Source organism: Ambystoma mexicanum, chromosome 14, assembly GCF_040938575.1.
Source record: "Ambystoma mexicanum isolate Mex_15411 chromosome 14, UKY_AmexF1_1, whole genome shotgun sequence".
Taxonomy (NCBI): domain Eukaryota; kingdom Metazoa; phylum Chordata; class Amphibia; order Caudata; family Ambystomatidae; genus Ambystoma; species Ambystoma mexicanum.
In genome coordinates, this window is record NC_090940.1 from 51,858,226 (window position 1) to 51,880,507 (window position 22,282).

The following is a 22,282-nucleotide window of genomic DNA, read 5'->3' on the forward strand; positions in this document are numbered from 1 at the left end:
TTATGAAAGACACACTCCAGTACATACCAAGGCAAAATAACATTACAGAAAACACAATTGCAGCAAATTATAGGCAGCAGTCATAATTATAGTACCTATTCACTCTATTATCTGCCCTATCACTATCTAAATTGGAGTCGTTGTTAGGGAGGGCTCTCCTCTCCGTCATATTTACACCTAGATGGGCGATATAAAAGGGTTAAGTACATCTTGAAAAACTTTATATTCTTCTAGACACATTTTCTTTAAAAAAAATTAGCACATTCTTATTCACAAATCCGCTCATACTCCCTATCTTATTTTGAGTAATCAAAAAACTGTTTAGTACGAAAATACCTATTTTTTCCAATATTCATTCTTTCTATGTGTATTTCTTTAATTTCTATTGAACTTCATAATTATTCTTGAAAAAGATGAGCTCAGTAAAAAGACATGAAGAATTAGCAAGCGACAGAAAGATGGAGAGAGAGAAAGAGAGAGAGAGTTGTATGCTGTAACCTTTAACACAATTCTCTATACATTTCCTTTATGGTTGCATGCTTGTTAAAATTCTTTACTTATTTTATTTCACGTTTCATGCCTCTATTTTAACCGCTTGCAACTTCTTGGCTCTGTTGTTGTTCACTCTGGGATGTTGTGCTATCGTGTACTCTTCTCACATCTGAGAGATGCACTCAATACTTCAACCCCTTACCCTTCACTGCAGTGGGCGTGCAGTAAATAACTTCGTACGGGCCATTAAATTGTGGTGAGTTCCATCTCTGCATGAAACTACGCACATACACATTTTCTCCTGGCATTAACTGTCCTGTGGGGCTGTCTTGTGCAGGTGTTGTTGTTTCTGTCTCATTATCTTGTGTAAATCTTGGTGCTATTTGCCTTGCTATGCTCCGTACTGTGTGTGTCAGCTGGGTGAGGCATTCCTTGAATTCATCCCCCAGCACTGTGGCAGCTCTGTGAGCATCTGATGCTCTTCTCACTGGTGATAGTGGCGTATAAATACGCCGGCCTGTCTCTATTTCATGCAGGCTCAAAAGGTGCTCCTTACTTGGTTGGGTTCTGAGTTGGAACAGTGCTAGAGGCAAGCAATACACCCAGTTCTTCTTAAGTGTGTTACACAACCTGGACAGTTTACTTTTGAGCATGCCGTTGATTTTTTCCAACACCCCCATTTGCTTGGGGGTGATAAATCAAACATAATTTGTGCTTTACACCTAACAAGGTGGTCACCTCTTGAAGAGATTGTTTACAAAATGGGTGCCGTTGTCTGACCTGAGCACATCACATATACCCCCCCTGCAGAAAACCTCTCGTACCAAAAACTTTGCTGCGGACTTCACGTCTGGGTGTGGACATGGCCCAGCTTCCACCGACCGTGAGAAATGACAAACTGTTACAATGAGATACCTTGCTCCATTTCATCTTTCTCCCATGTCTGCATAGTCAATATGGAGCTCTCTGAAAGGCCCCACGGGATGTGGCGGTTTTCCTCGTAGTGTTCCGAGAGCCATCCCTGAGTTATATGTTTGGCATGTAGTGCATTCATTTGTTAATTTAGAAAGATGATCCTACAAATTGGGGACAAACCATTGTTCCTGAATTTCTGCTGCAATGTGTTGTTTTGTTACCTGTGCTGGGAAGTGTAGTTGTTGGAGTGCTATCAGTAACAATTCTACTGGCATCACTACTTTCCCTGTCAGTTCTTGTTGCCATATTAAATCTGTTGGTGATTGTTTGAATCCTCTATTTCCCCATAATTCCTGATCTTCTAATGGTGCACGCGTTTGCCATTCTATAACTTGCAGAATGGGTGTACAGTTGTATCCTTCCTCCTGTCCTTCTGAATTTGTTGCTTTTACAATGCACTCCAGTGGCTGTGGGACATCAAGATATGCTGCTTCTTTTGCGGCAGCGTTCTCTGCTGCGTTCCCGAGCGAGATCGTGTCTGTGTTATTTGTATGTGCTTAGCACTTTACCAATGCTACCACTGACGGTTCTGCTAGTGCTTCAATTAGGTCATTTAATAGTGCTGCATGCTGTATTGGCAAGCCATCTGCCCTCCTGAACCCTCTTCGTTGCCATCGTGACAACCCCGAATGTACCGTCATTGTCACGTATGCCGAGTCCGAATAGATTGTTACTGCACATCCTTTCGCTGTATGTAATCCTTCAATGAGCGCTATTAGTTCTGCTACCTGTGCTAAATAATGTGGGGGGAGCCGTTTCTGCACAATAACTTTGTACTCTGCTCCTTCTATTCTGACCACTGCTGCCCCTACATGTTTTTCTCCTGTCTCACTGTCTATTGATGCTGGCCTGTCTACAAAGTATATTTCCCCCTCCTCAAGGGCATTCTCACTCACTTTTGGAATGTCGTCCTCTTCTCCTTCATATGTGGTGCAATCATGTGCCTGCATGTCCTCTACTGTGCATGGTTCAGTAATGAATGTTGCTGGGTTCACTGTCTTATATCTGACCACATGGACATTTGGGCTGGATATTATGATCTCGTATGCTGTGTCCTTTTGTGTTGTGAGAGTTAATTTTGACCTTTCTAAAATGGCAAACATTGAGTGCTCTGCATACAATTTCATGGAACAGCACATTATAATGGTGGTGCTTTTCTCTATTGCGAAGCCCACTGCTGCGAGAGCTTGTTCGCACGCGAAGTGGCCCTGCATCACTGAGTCTAATGTGCTGCTGTAGTAGACCAATGGCTTGTGGACTAATGATGTTTTCTGTGTTAGAACTGCGGTCATCAATATTCCATTACGGTGTGAAAACAAGTAGAAATCCCGATCATAATAGGGGCTCCCTAAAACTGGTGCATGTGAGATGAGGTCTTTTAATTTGAAAGGAGCCCCTCTCCAGCCAAGGATCATCACCTATGAACAGCGCTCTGTTTGCCTGCTCCTGCACCTCAGGGAAGAGGAGCCCCTCCCACCTGCTCATCTTAACTGATGCCCCAATCTCTCCAAGCAGGATCTCCCTCCACATTACCGGCACAGAGGTGAGCCCCGCTGTAAGCGCTGGCCTGATCGCATCCATGATCAGCTGTTTGCCTGATGCGTGCCTGATCGCAAGATGGTTGACGCCGTGAGCGGCATGGAAGCAAAGCTTTACAGTTGTTGCTAGGCATTTTTCCCAGAAGCCCACACTGGCAGACGGAAGCCGGCCACTTTTAGAGAAGTCCCCTGAGAAATGGCCTGTTTGGCGCCTGCTTACCCCAGTGAAGCCAGAGCCTTGGAGTGGGCAGGAGCCCCTCCCCAGCCAAGGATCATCACCTATGAACAGCACTCTGTTCGCCTGCCGTTGCACCTCAGGGAAGAGGAGCCCCTCCCACCTGCTCATCTTAACTGATTCCCCAATCTCTCCAAGCAGGATCTCCCTCCACAATACCGGCACAGAGGTGAGCCCCACTGTACGCGCTGGCCTGATCGCATCCATGATCAGCTGTTTGCCTGATGCGTGCCTGATCGCAAGATGGCCGACGCTGTGAGCGGCATGGAAGCGAGGCTATACCATTGTTGCTAGGCAACGCAGCAACACTTTTCCCAGAAGCCCACACTGGCAGGCGGAAGCCGGCCACTTGTAGAGAAGGCCCTGGAGAAAAGGACTGTTCATCGCCTGTTCGCTAATGGAAGCGTGGCGTGGCCATTCTCTTAGCTCCCACCTATGCGGTCAACATCTGATACAACATCATCTGAACTTCCCTTGCTGTGGAAAATCCAGTCTGTTGCGCAGGTATTAACATTATAATGCTGCCCTCTCAGCAAAATCCTGATCCTGCCCCAACTGTAGCCATCTCCGGAAACAATCAAAAACTATTACCAGTAAGATTCTATCCCCCATGTTGTCCTGATTAGTCATCTGCACTAGACATACGCTGACTCAGTGAGTACAGTCATAATGTATGTATGTACCGTAAAGATTATAATTCGCTAACTTTTAACTTTGAACACACATCTAACCACTGCCTTATTGCTATTGACGGCATTACTTACCATTGTTCCATATGTAGCACTGTTGCATGTTGTATTAGCATGTCCCCTTCTGCAAAGCCACTGGCATCCAATTACTTCTCTACAGAACTAGCCTACTATGACACCTTTTTTTATGTCTTCATTTAGCATGTATCCTATATGCTGACTGTGCACCTAGGATATTTTATAAGTAACCTCGTTATCACTGCTCTAAGACTAATGTTGCATCTACTGCCCGCAATGTATTAAATCATCATCATTACTAGCCCTAGCCTACTAGCATGACCACCCACCATACCAGCCTGTAGCTCACACCCAGACCTTTCTATCCTAGGGTATACCTAACTTTTCTCCATCTTTTAGATAAGTAAACCCAGTGGGTCCTTGCTCAACATGCACACATTTACCACCAATATTAGCCCTACTAACTTTCTATCCTTGTTTATTCTGCTAGGGGCATACATTACCCTAACAATACGAGTCCCATTGACCATGTCTTATATGACAAATAATGAGTATCATCACACAGTACACCCAGGTGACCTCAGATGCAGCCCATTCAGTAGTATTCCCTGCTTATTAGAGGCTAGAAATGCTAGACTCCGCTCACGTCTCAGTAAACCGTAAGAACCTCGGGCCAGATCTCTACCGGCAACCAACACCAGAACCATCCATCACACTACCCATAAGACCAAAAATGATACTACTAATAATAGCAACCATATCTATCAGACCACATCCAAACCACACATCTCTAACAATCGAGAGCAATCTCCATCACCCTCCACCTTGACTCCACTTGCCAATCCACTTAATGCAGCATTATTAAATGCAAGGCCACTAGTGGCACACGCCACAGACATTGGCGAACTAATACTGGCTAACAAGCTTGATTTCCTAGCCATTACGGAGTCCTGGCTGCATGAAGCAGCAGAACCCTTACTCTCCCTAGCTGAACCAGATGGTACCATAATCAGACAAGATATAGAAAATGCATGAGGCGGTGGAATTGCCATCATCTCTAAATCCAGCCTCTCGATGAGACTAGCCACTACCCAAAATACACTCTCCTGTGAAACCCTCACGGCTAAACTCCATCTAACCAACTCCCAGACATTAACCCTTCACCTTATATATAGGCCCCGAGCCCCATTGGAACATTTGAGGAGGACATTCATACTCTTCTATCTAACAATCTTAAAACTACCTCTCAACTATTCGTCTTGGGAGATTTCAACCTGGGCTTCAATGACCCATTAGACAAGCATGCCATTGCCATTGCTAATATTTTATCTGAACTAGGCCCATCCTGAAAAATTTGTAAACCTACCCATACCAAGGGGCGAACCCTCGACTGGGTGTCGGAACATAACTGCACAGCTAATAGCACTTCCATTACGCCCTATCCCTGGTTAGACCATTTTCTCGTTTTCTTCTCACTTCTTACCAGCAGACCAATCATGTCAACTACACTCATTGCTCCTCCCTGTCCAACAAGAAACAAAAAAAAACATAACAAGGGATAAAGTGATCCCGGCTATCCTTCCCACTCTTAACATGCTATTAGACAACCTTGACCCAGGCACACTTGTCAAAGAGTATAACAATATTATGCTAACCATACTAGATACCATCGCACCCCTCACACTTAGACCGTACAAGCCTAAAGCACATTTGAATAAATGGTTCACGCCTCAACTCAAAGACCTTAGACATCTAAAAAGGAGCTGTGAAAATACATGGAGACTTTTCCCTTCCACTACTAATAAAACTAAACTCACTTAAATCTCCTCTCAATACAAAAAGGAAATCTTCCTTGCTAAACACAATTCCTACAATAAACACATCTCTAGTGCCAACTCTAGTACTAAAGAATTGTTCTCCATCCTTAAGGAACTTGAATACCCCATCACCACCCCTGAAATCTGTACCAAGGACAAAACATGGTGCTCTGACATACAAGAGGCCCTATCTAACAAAGTGACTACCCTACAAAATAAAATATCTATTAAAAAAATCCCTTAACTACCCACCTAACCACAGTGCTCCAAATAGCCTCTAGAAGGAAATACTGGATAACCTGATCCCCCGATTCAATTTCACCAAAATTTCTATTATTGAGGCAGAGAAAGTAATTCTTTCACTGAAGCCTTCGAACTGCCAGGGAGCCCTCTGCTCTGCCTAGCTCATAAAAGACGCTGCAAGAGATCTTGCCCCCTTCATAGCCAAACGTATTAATGCCTCATTCGCATCTCGCACCATCCCATCCAACCTTAAACAATCATGGGTGCTCCCACTACTAAAAAAACAATCGCTAGATCCACTCATTCCTACCAACTACCGCCCCATCACAAGTGTACCCTCTTGCTCAAGATCTTAGATAAAGTCGCATATCTCCAGATTCAAAAATATCTGGAATCTCACAAACTTCTATGTGCTTGTCAATCAGGCTTCCGCCCCCAACATGGAACTGAGACCGCCCTTATTGATTTAAAGGCACAGGTCGATGAACTGAGAGACAATGGGAAAACGGCCTCCTCCTACTTCTCGACCTCTAAGCTGCTTTCGACCTTGTGGATCACAAGGGCCTATGCATTTGAGAATAAAGGAACACAAGCTACCCCGGTCTCCTGTAAATTATCACACTTTAAATCAACCACTTCTTGACAAATAAATAGTAGTGTCGTTCTACAACCACTATAAATCACCCAGACTCAGAGTTACAAGTGTTTTCATCACGTATCAAACAGTCAAACATTTATTATTATAAAAAAGAATTCTCTTCATTTTTAAAAAATTCACACATAAACAAACAAATAGACATCACAATTTTGATTATACAATAGTGCATTACAACAATTTGTCAACAACCCCGTTTCTTTTTGCATTTCTTTTGATCATATTTTCACATATATTGTCAAAGCAGGACTTGTTGGCCTAAATATATTCAAATGCAACTTGGTCTTTTTTTAGGAACCAAAATGTCTTAAGGATGTTGTGTCGACACGTTTCGGCCTATACCCATGGAATAAACCCCATCCTAGAAAAAGTTTTTCCGGAGGCCTTACTCAGGACAGATGTTATTATTGATTTCTTGCACTTCATAGATCCTTTAACCCTTAGTTCTTCCTTGTTTCAGTAAAGTCCGGAACAGGGACATCTGGACAAGTTCCTATTAACGGAACTGTACAATTTGGTCTGTGGTACAAACTAATGCGATGGATTGTAGAGTGGAAGCGCACAAAAGCGCGGTCAACTTCTGTGAGCAACCTCACGTAGAGAGCATCTGGCTTCTCTTAGCGGGCCTCTGTTTCCAAACGTGGATATCCAAGGTCCTATGCAGACACCTGGACTCAGCTGCCAACTGTTCAAGAGAGGCCATAATATGGATTGAGTCCTTTCTAAGCGAAAGAACCATGAGGGTTTTCTCTCCCTCAGCGGCAGCAAAGCCTATTCCTATCACTTGTGGCGTCCCCCAAGGGTCCTTTGTCTCCCCCACTCTATACAAAATATTTACTAAGCCCCTCTTTGATGATCTGGACCGTCTTGGTATCACCTACACTAATTATGCAGATGATACACAGATTCTCCTCCCACTTTCCGGGAATTACCAAGAGGATTTGGCCTAGGTGAATAGGGTGTATCTCATCATCCAGGCATGGATGGCTACTAATGGTCTATGCCTAAATGATAACAAAACAGAGCTTATCATTCTGGGAACCCACACTAATCTGAAAAAACTAGGACAGGATTACTCATCCTTCATCATCGATGGTAATCTTATCAAAGTGGCTAAGGATGTAAAAACACTTGGTTTCTACCTTGACTCCACCCTTTCTCTAGCTAAACAAGTAAACACTATGGCCTCTGCCACAGCCTACAATTGTAAGCTGATTAGATCTGGCAAATCCTTCCTCTCGGACGATAATTGTATTACGCTGGCAAGAGCCCTGATACTATCTAGGCTCGACTATTGCAATGCACTATATACATTGGTGCCAACAAATCTATTATCCAAAAGATCCAAATCCTTCAAAATAATGCCCTAAGAGCAGCTCTTGGCATGACTAAAAGATCACACATCTCAGTGATAAGGCACCATAACAACTGGCTCTCTAACCTTAAAAAGATTTGGTTAAAAAAAAGCCTCCCTTACACATAAGGCACTGAACAATGCTGCCCCTAGTTACCTCATTAATAGATGCCAAAGAAGATCTTCCACTAGACCCTCAAGACTTATCAATACTAATTGCATCACTATCCCCAGATTTAGGCTCTCCAAGGTTGGTGGGAACAGCTTCCACGTCAAAGCTGCCCAATTATGGAACTCCCTACCACACCACATTAGAGAACACCAACCCTACCCTAAGTTCCGACTAACCTACATCAACTGGCTCAAGTCGAATGACATCTAACTGCCCACATCTATGTATCCCTTAGTCTGGATCGTCTTCCAGCGCCACTACTCTCTTCTTGTATACTTGCTAGTACCTGCATAGTCTACTTGCACGTATTATATATATTTGCTGGTACCTGCAAGGTCATTCTGCATGCATGCTGTATCCTGTACTATACTGTAATTATTTGTACCTGTATATATTGTATATTCCACTGTGTGTTCTCCCTCTTATACTGTTTTGCCAATTATGTAACCTGTTAATCAAGCTTCTCATTATCTGTAATTGTTGCGCCCTGATACCCTTGGGTCTGGTGCGCATTATAAATGAATAAACTAAACTAAACTAAACTAAATATTGTGTCATCATTTCCTGTGACCATTTTATGGGGGTGCTGTTCTTTTGTGCTTCTTTTAATCCTTGCAATAATGTATATGCTGCATCGTCCAGTATCCATTCACGGCAATAATTACAAATGCCAAGAAAGTTCTGCAGGTCCTTCACTGTTTTTGGTATTATTGTGTGACGTATTGCTGCTGCTCTGTCTGGTATAATTCTTTTACCATCTTTTGAAATCAACTGCACTAAGTATAACACTTCCGCTAGGCAGTATTGCAGTTTACCTTTCTCCACTTTGTATCCTTTTGTGGCCAGTAAATTTAGTAATGAAATTGAATCCTCTCTGCACTGTTCTTCACTCTTACTGCAGACGAGGAGATCATCCACGTACTGGATAATCGTGCTCTGTACATCCACATTACCAAGGTCTTCATGCAAAATCCTGTTAAAGATGCTTGGGCTCTCACAGTACCCCTGGGGCAATCTACAATGTTCATATCTGTTGCCCCTCAATGTAAATGCTGTGAGATACTGACAACTGGGGTCAAGTGGCACTGAGAAAATGGCGTTCTTCAAATCTACTACAGTGAAACAAGTGGCTTCTTTAGGTATGCTACCAAAATGGATGTGGGATTAGGCACTAGTGGGAACTCTTTATGTATGATGTCATTAAGTGGGCGTTGGTCCTGTATCATCCTCCAAGCCGCGCCGCTTGGTTTCTTCATCGGGTAAGTTGCTGTATTACAAGGTGAATTTGATACCTTGTTGTAATAATACGGTTATAGTTTCTTTTATTCCCTCCTCTGCTTCTCTTGACAATGGGTACTGTTTTACTCTAGGCAGAATTGCACCTGGTTTCAATTTTATTTTTAAGGGTGTGACCTCTTGCAATAGCCCTACGTCATGTGGGCCAGTAGTCCATAATTCTGGCAGTACCTTTTCCATATCTTTATCAAATATAGTGGGTGGTGCACTAACGCTGGCCATGAGAGGGTTGTGTATTTCTGTATGCTGGATCATTATGTCACAAGGTACACTTATTTCCATTATAATTTCCCCATCAGTATCATTGTCAGTGAACAATTCCTCATCAGTCAAATCACGCAAAGCTACATTCGGGTCTATACAAAACACTGTTCTACATTCGCATTCATAAGTGTCCAGTCCTATTACCGCAATATGTTTGCTTGAAACTTGTACCCCTTCCAAATCAATAGACATTATTGTACCTGGCACAATATCTGACTTTACAATTGGGCGGAAGACAAAATCAGATGGCACGCTCCATTGTTTGCGTGTTATCTCGGGAACCACTTTAGCAAGTACCCGTATTCCATAAATGAACATGTCCATATCTATGGGTACTCCTCTTACTACAATTTCATTTGTCATAGTGCTTATCATCAACATCGCTCTTACTGGGCACCCCCCCAGAGTGGAGCACACTATCCCTCGTTCTGTAAAGGAAATGGTCATATTCAATTTATTCAAGAGGTCCAAACCCAACAAATTTATTGGCGAGTCTTCATGATACAGTAGGGGTGCTCGCACAGTCTTTCCCCCCACCATAACGTCTAGGTCTTTTGTGTAAGGAACTTTTAAAATAGCCCCAGAGAACCCCTGTGTTTCCAAATTTCTTCCAGAGAGCGGGAACCGGCCTTCCATGAGGCACGATTTGTCAGCTCCCGAGTCCACCATAAAGATGAACTGTTTGTTGCCTATCTCCACCCACACCAGTGGTTCCTCTTCTGCACGTAGGTTAGTTGATAGGACTGGACACACAAGTGCTTTCTCTGGGCTGTCCTAATCTGGGTAGGTTTCTGTTCCGGGGACAGAAAAGACATTGTCCCCCACCACGGCTGCACCGTGGAAAGGTGCAGGCGCGCCATTTGCAGTTGTTGCAAAGATGTTAGAGTTTGCGTTTCCCATTGTGTTCTGATGTGCTACCTTTTGTTGCATACCTTGCTGTTGTGGTTGCTGTCTGCGTGGCATTTGCTGTACTCTCTGCTGCTGTTCATTATAGCATTGTTCGTTGTGCCCACTCCCACCCATTGGTAACCCATAGGGACTGCCTGGATGTGGGTGACCACACTGCTGTTCGTTCCCCATGAGAGGCGGCCCTTGGTAATATCCCATTGGTCGCATTCCACATTCTCTAGAAAAATGTCCCAACCTCCCACAATTCCAACATGACCCTTGTGGTCCTCCCCTCATGCCTTGCCCTCCAAATCCTCTATTTCCCATTCCTCCAAATCCTCCTCTCTGTCCCCTGTACCCACCTTGTCCTTTTGCGGGTCTGCCCTGCCATTGGGGGCCTCCGTACTGCTCCTCTCCTTCCCATTGCTCCTGTCCGTTTGCAGACCAAGTTGCTGCCATCCTCGTTGGTGTATTTCCTGACCCCTCCACTCCTTCCCCTGCCTGTCAGTGGGTAGTGTTGAATTCATTGCAGCGACCTTCACTAATTTCTTCTGAACCAATTTTGCTTCACCTGCCAACCTTCTCTGTGCTATCTCCTCTCTCTCTTTGATCCACCTACAATGGTGTATTATTATCCTCTGAATCTCTGGCCAGCCCTTGGCTTCTATCCTGGCTATTTTATCCAAGGCCCTCTGTACCGCCCTCGGGAGCTCTTTTTTAATTATGAAGTAAAATAGGGCGGCGGATTGGTGCCACGCTGTGCCCGTTTCTGATCTCCACAGATCCTGCACCTGAAGGATGAATTGCGCAGCCTCTTCCTCTTCTCCCATAGTGCACTGCATCACTACATGCAAGTCTGGGGTATCTGGGAAGGTTCTCCGCAATGCATCCCATACTTGTGCTCTTATATTGTTGAATGACGACCCATCATGGTGGTCACAGTTCATTGTTACTCCCGGGAAACCGGCCTTCACCCACATCTCGTCTGCTTGACCACCGACGGCGAACACTAATAAACATTTTACATCCCCTATGGCCAATGGCACCCCTGCTGTGTTCTTTTTGAATGCGTATATCCATTTCCCCGCCCCACCCGAAAGTGGAGGGACGAGTTTCAACAAGTTATTTTTGTCCATCTGTGCCCATGGTATGTAGTGCGGTCTTCCTGCTTGCTTATGTATCAGAGGCATCTGTAATTTGGCTTTACCTCCTTTTTTACTTATCGTTCCCTTCTTTGTTTTACTTACCAACATGTTTCCTACTCTTTGCCTCAACCTTCCTTGCCACCTTGGGAGCGCTCCCCTATCCTCCGTAATGGGAGAGAGAATCCTGCCATGCCGCCCCCTCCTCATACTGATCCAAATCAGTCCATACCTCATCTATCTCCTCTTCTGGTTCTCTTTCTCCCTGTCTCTCTCCTCCTTTGTCATCTGAGGCTTCTGCTCGTACTATTCTTATTGGCTTCTCGTTTAAATGGAAGAAAACCTCTCCTGATTGCCACTCATGTTCTGGTCCCTTTGGCACATTCCCCTGTGGCGGCGGAGATGGTGTAGACCCCCCCGCTACGCAGGGTGGAGGTGTTAAGTCACTCGCCACACTAGGTGGTGTCTCACCTCCCACCGCCAGCATCTGTCCCCTATCACACAGTGCCCTTAGCTGGGTTATTTCCATATGGGTATTAGCAAGTTGTCTTTCTAAATCCCCAGTAAGCCGTGCTAGGTCTACCGGAGGAACGCTAGTGGGCCCATATAGGGCCCGTATAATCCTCTTGTATCATAAGGTGGCGGCGCCGTGGCAGTTGAAGTTGTCTTGGCACTTGGCACAGGCACATACCTGGGCTCACTGTACCCTACTGCGGGCCTCGATAATAATGGGTAAATCTTAGTGAGATCATTTTCTCCTGTTTTTACTGAACACTCTTCCGCCGTTACTCCCTCTCCCTCCGTCGGGGCTGCCTGCCCTTCTGAGGGCCTTTATTTACATCACTGCTCTGGGTTGTTTCCTCAAACATTCTCCACAAATCTAGTACTTCACGTCTGTTTTGCAGTTGCTTACCTCGATACTTTGCTAGCAAATGGGTTGCTACAAGATCTAACACTCTTTTCTCAAAGCACCCTCCTTCCAGCCATATTTTGGACAAGCCCTCTGCTTTTATTTCTGTGAGCCACTGTTCATAATACTTCTGTATTTTTTCACTGTACAAAGGGAGATGTTGACAAATATGTGCTAGTGGCGTACTCAATCCAATCATATTTTCTCCCAATATTCTTCATTTTTCCCCACCCTACTGTGTATGTTATACAATGTAACTTTAACAACTTTTTCCTTTCTTTTATCAATACTTTCTCAATCGTACCACACTAAATGTCAATACTCTTTTTTACTTGCACCTTTTTCAGGAACCACAAAACCATAAAACACTTTTTATCAATACTTATTTCATAGACACCATAGACACATACATGCTTTGTCGACAGACTAACACAAAGTACTTCAACAACATTGAACATGTAACATGTACTATTTTCTGCTTTAGATCGCCCCCTTATTTGTTCTGCTTTCTTACCCCTTACTCTTATTTTCTCATTCACTCACCACCTCTGAGCCCCCTTAGGCTACCTCCTTGAAGAATTCTGTTCACACGTAAAAAGAATATTCTAAATTACTACTCCGAGCCTACTAAATATATCAGGATCCTACGTTTTTTCTTACTTCCACTTTTTATCCTGCACTGGCCGAGACAATGCTTCGCATCGCTGCCTTCTACCCCCCTTTGGAGCTAGGATCCCGCGTTCCTTTTTATCTCTTGTTCCACAACAAACTAATGGCCATATAAAGGATAGATAAGAAAAGCCTCAAAGTTTTACTCACACAGGCCCTAAGCCTAAACTTCCAATTCCCACTTTCCCACTATTTTGTCACCCTTATCTTTTACACCATTATTTCTCAATTTTGCCCCTCATTTAAGAATCTCGCAACCAGTTCTCACGTGTCCAAGGTGGTCCGAGAGCCTCCATTCATGGTCTATCCACAATCGGGACTGCACTCCAACCAAGCTGTGACCCGCCTCGGCGAGCAGTTGGGTATTTGCAAAGATGACGGGGTCCTGGGGAACCTTTCTTTTTTGTGCGCACACTGGTCAACCACAGAGGCAATGGTTTTGCTGGGGGCATCCCGGATCTTGCCGCACGGCATGGGGGCCCTTCTCTGCACACCTTTCTCGATCACGTCGCGGGGGTCACCAAATGTAAAGGCTCACTCACCGTCTTACCAATGCAGAATTACAAAATATAACACAGCCCAGTGGGGAATGAGACTAGGAGAACAGGTTGCAAGATTTAGTGCGTTTATATAAAGTTGGCATCCAGAGAACTCTGCTGCCTCGAGAGCGCTCTGGCAAACAATACAGTTACAAGGAATTATAAAGTAAAACAACGTCATAAATGACGCTACTAACATAGGGCACTACAACAGTGCAGGATTGGCTAAGAAGTGATGGCACATGTATTGTTGTAGGCGCTGCTTCGTCCGGATAGGTTGCCCAGTTGGTCACGAGGTCCAGCTGCCTGTGTCCGGGAGGGGTGAGGGTTAGGTCACGGCAAGATAGAGTTGATAGAGTTGACACTAACTAAGCTGGCATGAGAAACTACATCTAGACGTATAATAAACAACAATCATTAGTATACCTTTGAATACATCTTAAAAACCTATAAATTGCATACATGTGATTACAGCATCTTTCATTGGTACTTTTAGGAGGTACGGGCTTAGGGCGGGGCTTGTCTTCTGTGATAACCTGGGCGATTGGGTGGTTCTTAGCACATCAAGGCAAGTGGGGAGTGTAATGACATATGTTAGTTTTAGGGCACAATATACTGTGACTGGGGGCACTTTGGAGTGTGCTGCACAGCAGGGTCACACTTCTAATACATCAAGAGAATACCTTAGGAGGGTACAGGGTTACATTGGCAGTAATTTTCCAACAGTGGGGGCAAGGGATCAGGGGCAGGTTTGTGGAGATGGATGAGCTACAAGGCACGGTTTAAGCTGGTTCACACACAGGGCAGTGACCACAGAGGAAGGGTGATATGATACATTCTATTATTTGTTTCATTTGTCCCCGGCACATCCGTGAGAAAGGGAATTGTGAGGCTTCCAGACAGTGGAGAAAAAGGTGGGGGCCATGAGCGCGCTGTGCTTGGCGCTGCTGATGGGAGAGAAACCTTTTCATATTATCGAAGCGAGGCCTAGTTCAAAGACGGAGTCGAGGGCATATGGGCAATGGAGGTGTCCCTCGCTAATGCGTGAGCAAGTGGGTTATTTTGTGCTGAATGTGTGGGGGGGCCCAAACGACCACTCACTCCACACACCATACTGCACCTTTGCCGTGCTCTTACCGTGCAGGGTAACAACCGCACCAATCAAATCCTGGGGAATCCCTAGTTTACGTAATACTGTCCGTAGCCTAGACCTTTCAACGCTACCCCAGGCAGCTTTCAAATAAAAAAATACAGAATAGAAGGGATTTTTTGGGATGAAAACGAACTTTTAGATTAAGGAGAAACTTATATCTGCGGAAACCTCCCTGCAACACAGATATTGCCTCGTTATCATTAGCCTAATCCTAGAGTCTTCTGAGAACGACTTTACCACAGATTTTGGCCAATGAATCTGTCAGCGAAATTGCACGATAATTACCAAGTAATGCATTGTCCCCTTTTTTAAATATTGGTATAATCTCTGCGGTTCACTAGCTTTCTAGAATCTCTTTTTTTAATATTCATGGCGTTAAAGAATGCAGCCAAAGTAGGAGACAAGATTGCCGTTTCAGGGATGAAAATATCTGGCAAGAGCTTATCCAGTCCAGAGGCCTTCCCTATGGACTGGGGAAACCAAGCCTTATTTATGGGAGGATAGCTCAGCTGCAACGCGCTCGCCTTAGAAGCAAGACGACACGGAGCAACACAGGTTCGATCCCCGGGTCCGCGCTTAGAAACCGCTGGGTATTAAGCACGTTCTAAATAACCAATAATATCATATCATACCCCTTTTTCTGTGAAGATTATTGGTGGGAGGAGGTCAGGTGCTTAAGTCAGCAAGGCGAGGTTCCAGATACTGCTTTCGGCTGTGTTTAGCGACGAGAAATACTCTATCCAGTCCCTGGGCCATATACTCGGAATAAATAACAAACCGTCAGAGGGACTCAGCCCCCTTGAGATTGTTTTCCAAAATAGTTTACTGTCGTTAGATACAGAAGCCTCAATGAAAGTCGTCCACATATTTATTGCACCTTGTTTTTTGATTTAATCAGTTTCTTATATTTGGCACGTTTGACTTGGATCATTTCACGGGAATCGGTTTTATTTGACCCTAAGGCATCATGAAGATTCTTAAAATGTTCCTGTTTTTCCCAGTGTACCATATATTACACCCTATATTATGCTGTCCATGGTGCGATTGTGGTGCTTTGTAATAATATAATGTACGAGTGGAAAAAGCTTTCTGCAAGGTGTTATATGTGAGGTCTATATTAATCCAGTTAATTTCCAGATCTGTCTGGTAGATCTGGGATAATGGATCTGGGATGATGCAGTCTCCTCGTTAATTTTATCCCAGTTCTGAGGGAGGGTTCCCGATCAGACATGGGCGGATGTCCAAATCCTTCTCTACCTTTATGCCCGTATTAGAGAGGCGAGGCATGCCAGAGTAAGAGCTAGGATAACTGGGTCATTAGAATGAATCTATTAAAAACAATGTTTTCCTATTAATTGCTTTTAGGTGGCAAGTTGATCCTCAGTGTTGGCACATGTTATGTGATTGACCCATCCATGGCAACCTTATCCATTCCATTCGAGAGACACTAGTCCAGTGTTTGTTTTAAGTTTGCACTCTGGGACATGTAGCCCTGGTATTAGAATGGGAAAATCCAGGACTGCAAGTCCCAGAATTCGAAGCTAAATGGAGGACTGAGCTGGCATCTCCCGAATGGAAAATGTTGGCATGGTTTTTACTGATTAAAACACGCCACAAATGGGTTCAAGGCCACTGCTGTGTGGGGCCTTATTACTGGTTTATGACTATTTTGAAATGTATTTGTTTGGCAAGAAAAGGGCAGCAGGGTCTTCGCTCACTAAAATCAGAAACAAAGGGTCAGTAGCCTGCAATCATTGGCAAACACTTTGCCCCCCCCTTCCATTCACCCAGTGAGGATTCAAAATGAATGCGTGTCCCCGTAAAGTGGACATATTCAAAAGGTCTGTTCCCCTTTGTAGGTTTCGCCTAATCCCTGCACTCCCTTACGCTCAACTCCTCTTTCTCCAGTCCTCCAGTACGCCGCTCCTCATCCTCTTTCTGTTATCCTTTCCCACTGACCATCTCACACCCTCCCCAAGACTCTCAATTAGAGGGTTCCCCACCATTTCACAACCTCCACTGCTGTGGGTGCCAAGCTCCCCCTCCTGAACCTATGTATAATTCTTCCCCGGTCTCCTTTTCACTCTACCAGGGCACCCATCACCACTCTGGTCTTCAGCGTGGTGGATTAGTGCCCCACTACCCTTTCAGCAGCCCTCTTCCACTCCTTGGCTCCTCTGAAAAGTGTATTGAACTTTGCTAGCATACCCTCTACACGCAAGCGTGATCATTTCCTACTTCACCACGCTGCCCCCAAGCAGGGTCACTCACCACTCATCAATTGCTCCCTGTTCAAATGTCTTCTTTTTGAGTTAAATCCACTGCTACCTTGCCCGATTCCCAGACCTTTGCTCTCGAGGCTCCTGTGTTCCCCTCAACCAAACCACTCCCTTTCCACCTTGTGCTGACTCCTGCGTTCCCTCCTTCACGCTCGTGGCACCACAACAATGGCACTTCCTATCCCTAGAGTTCAAGAACATTCAAACTCTGCCTGGTTTCAAGAATGCCTTTATTAACCACCATCTCTCACAGGAGATAATCCATAGAGTTGGGGTGCTATCATTCACCGCCCCCATGACCCAAACCACAGCTACCCCTACATTGCCCCCATCATTGGAACTTCCTACGCCGAGAGTTCAAGAATACCCTTAACAATCACCACCTCTCTCAGGAGAGAGACAAGAGTGTTAGGGTGCTATCATTCACCTCCCACCCCATGCCAAGCACTGTCACCCCTGCATTTCCCCCATCCCTGGAATTTCCTATCCCACAAATTAAGGGCATTGACCCAATGCCTGGCTTCAGGATTCCCCTTAACAAACACAGCCTCTCACGGGAGAGGGACCAGAGTTTTGGGGGTGCTCTCATTGGCCCCTTGATGATCTCACCAACTGCCACGCCTGCATTGCCTCATCACTGAACATCCCACCCAGGAGTTTAAGAATCCTCAAACACTGCTTGACTTCAAGACTCCACTTAACAGCCACCATATTTCACAGTAGGGAGACCCAGAGTGTCAGGGGGCTTTTGTCCACCCCCCCACCCCCAGGGCCCACATAACAAGATCACAACCACTGTCAACAGTACATTGCCCCCATACGGGGACCTCTGACCCCCATTAATCAAGCACCTTTGCACAATGCCCGGCTTTAAGATTCATGTTAACCCCTCACAGGAGAGAGCCCAGCTGTATTAGAGTGCTCTCATTTACCCGTTTGCCCCTCATGATGTCCACCACTGTTACTCCTTCATCAAATATCTACATCTACTTGTAGATTCTGAAGACTTATGTAAAGTCCCAGCTCGTTCCTACCACCTGCTATTTTATTACATTAACTGATGCGCCATGACTTCCATAAGCTGTGTAAAGACCCCAGCACCAGGACCCATCAATGTTCCCAATGCACAGTATTTTTGAGAGGTGCACCTCTCTTATTCAAAAAAGTTCTATGAATAAAAAAAGGCACCAATATAATGTCTTTAAACGTCAACTGCATTCAAGAATAGTGCGTCATTCGTGTGCGACTTCTTCTCCTGAGAAAGAACTGCTAATAGGCGAGTACCCAAACAAAACCACAGGGAGCTCACCTGATGATTTGTTGTAATACAATGATATTTAGTGTCCATGATAAAATGCTTAAACAAAATAAGATTGTTCTGAGATTACAACCAATACATCGCAATATGGTTTTACCCACCAGGCACACTTTCCATATGAACTGCCAATTACATCACGAAAACCGATACTAACTTGCCCAGGATCCGGCGTGATGCTAGGTTTGTAGAAGATCCGTGGCTGCGCTAACGCCGGGACTGTCGGAACTCGGGGCTAGCTAGCCTTTTGGTTGCAGTCCATGAGCTCCTATCCGGGCTAGAAGCAAAAGACCCAGGGCTATGCCCCCCTCAGCCCCCCCTAGCAACGCCTCTTCCCAGCATCACTTGCCATCGGGGCAGTCGCCACTGAGGAAAGTAATCATGTCAGGTGTTTCAGCACTTAACCCGTCAGCTATCAATCCAGAGGAGCACATTCAAAATGAAACTCAACACGCTGACAACAGCCATCAAAATTGGTTTAATTCCGTTACAAAACCAGTTTCTAAATTGAGACAGGCCTCCTGTGTAACCAAGAGAAGTACACAAGATCATTGTCTAGGTTCGGTTCCACGCCCCAAGACTACTTGACACCTCAATGTGAACATTGCACTTCACAATCTCGTTGGACAAGCAGCTTCCAATGCTTTGCCATCCTGCCTTCCTGATGTAGCACACAGCGCCTGACCTAAAAGTAGAAACCTTTGAGTCTTTTTCCTCCATATGTGGGTCCCATACCGTATTGATGAGAGCGCGACGCGGCCTACCTGCCACTGGTACAACCAACGCAGCTGCCCTGAGGCCCACACTGCGGCTCGCTCAGTGGGGGCGCTCCCTCTTATGCAGCAAATGATCATGGCACTGCCCACCCAGCCAATGCTCATGGCACTGCAAGGTTATCTGTCAATATGTCTCTGTGCCATTGGCATAATTGACCTAAAAACATTTGACCTAAAACATTTGATCGGATTTACTTTTTTGGTCACATTTAATTAAATATATATATGGGGTGGGTAAGGGTATAGATTAGGTGCAGGAAAAGTGGGGAGGGGTTGTGGGGGGTCTCCCCTCGCATTTTACACCCAAAAAAGGTCAAATAAATTCAATCTATGTGATTATGTCAAATGTTTCAGGTCAAATAGACCCAAACCTGTCTCTGTAGGATCCTGTGCTTCCAGCGGCCCATTCATCCCAAAACAACCCAGAAATGCAGCCCGCCTGGCGCATCTAACATTGTAAATTTGTTATTGTTGCTATATGTGTTCTTAATTGAGAGTCTGGGTGGCACATTAGTTCTGCTCCTAGAGAAGAGATCAGCAGAATTGGAGTTCCCATTCCCTGTCGCACAGTCACACCAGCATAGCAGCAGTCACACCAGCATAGCAACAGTCACACCAGCATAGCAGCAGTCACACCAGCATAGCAGCAGTCACACCAGCATAGCAACAGTCACGCCAGCATAGCAGCAGTCACACCAGCACAGCAACAGTCATACCAGCATAGCAACAGTCATACCAGCATAGCAGCAGTCACACCAGCATAGCAGCAGTCACACCAGCATAGCAACAGTCACGCCAGCATAGCAACAGTCACGCCAGCATAGCAGCAGTCACACCAGCATAGCAACAGTCATACCAGCATAGCAGCAGCTTCTGGCTGCTCAGATGATAAGACGAGCTCCATAAATAGCCGGCCAGATCTTCCAGACCACATTTGACTCGGTGGACTGCCATCAGCAATCATTCGGTGTTAGCAACTTTGAGCCACAACATAATGCCTTATTGGGTAACTTAACTTTTAATCTCTGCCGCTCCCGACACACGCGCTAACATGTTACTTGTAAGCAGGCACATGCTCCAATTTACCAAAAGATCCAGCAACCCTTGATACTCTTTTACAGATATTGAATTAATTCTGCAGGTTCTCAGCTGGTCCGTTTACTGCACATTGTCCGTCGTGTGTTCCTTTCCAGGTTCAAAAGGAATCCCCTCTCTTTACAATAATTTAACATTTCAGTAGACTCCATGTATCTCAGTAAAGAATGTATTGTCGTCTCTCTATTTAATTTAAATCTCACAATGATCTGTCTGCCCACAGCCCTTCTGTAATTATGGAGACTTCTAATTAAGTTTAATTTTTTTGGTTCAAACCATGTTTCTTTGGCATTTCCTAACCGTAAGGACTGGAACAGGATGTTTTGCGTGTGTCACTCTCAGCAAGAGTCCAAACTATGTGTTCCTGTTTCATAATAATTCTATGTTTAAAACTTGTTTTCTTAATGTGTGACTTAATCATGTATTTAGCACAAGCTGGAGGATCTTGGCTATGCCAGCATCCATAAAGAGGCTCCCTCCAAGTGTGCGTAGGAAGTACGCATGGGGCGGAAGGTGCATATTCAATAGCAACATGAACATCCAGTGGACTAGAGGGACTCGCCACTTCATTGCCTACCCTGAGGACTCATACGGTAGAGGTGCTACAGGCTGAGCTCCATCAGATCAAAGATACTGGATCCAGTGAAAGAGTGCTAAGTGTGATGCTCCACCAGGCCTGATCAAGGAAGGACTTCCAGCTGGTTCATCCGGGTGAAAGGATAAACAGTTCCTCTAGGGACGAGGTTTGCAAGCGCACATGGGCACTGAAGAGATGCTGTGAACAACAAGGAGCTGAGAAACCAAGCCAATGAAGGCAAATAGTGGCCAGACCCAATAACAGATTCTTCACTAGAGTCACAGTAAAACAACTCTGCAAAAATTAAGAGCACAAAGAAGGAGAGTGAAAAAACATTTACAAAAAACAAAGAAAGAAGACAAAGCAGACTTTAGTTTTAAATTCAGAACATAAAACATCAAGGCAAAACGAAAAATAACTTCTAGTCAAGAATGGAGTAGATTAGAGTAGTCGAGGAGGACGGGCGAGGTCTAAAAGGGTGCCTCGGGGTACAAAGGATCGCCGCCTGTTTTGACAGCAGACTTTCAAATTTCAATAGTCAAGAGCAAAAAAAGGGGTGAAGAGTTGTGAGTCACAGGGTGACTCACGGGGTGTTCCATTGTACAGCTAAACAAGAGAGAAACTAAAAATAAATATTTAAAACAAATGCACAAATATTTGGAATGTATTTTTTGGAAAAGCAATAAAATAATGAATGTAGCTGAACTTACTTTCTTCATGTAAAATGTCGTTGATTTTACAGTTACCCATATTTTCAGTACAGAAAGAGGTATGTTTAGCTTGTTATTTGAAGCCTGGCTTGTTATCCTTGTAATATTGTAACTATTGACCATCGTAGGCGCCAGATCCCCAAAGAACACCCGTTAAAGAATTCCATATGTGCTGCTTGCGTTTTGCACCTGCCTCTCTTTGCACACACACATGGACCTGCTTCACAAAAGTAGAGCAGATCAAGAGCCACAAGTCACTGGAAGTTTACCTTTACACGGGGAGACAAAAAGTCGAATATTTGTCTATAACATATTTACCAGAAAGTAGTGCCAAATTGTACAGGAAGCGAACCACTTTTGAGGAGATATTTTACAAATCTACGCCAGATTGGAAGAGCCGTGTTATTTCTGTGTTGTTTGTAGATGCGTCCCTCATTGCCTGCCCATTGCCACTCCACCAGAAACACCTATTTTGCATATG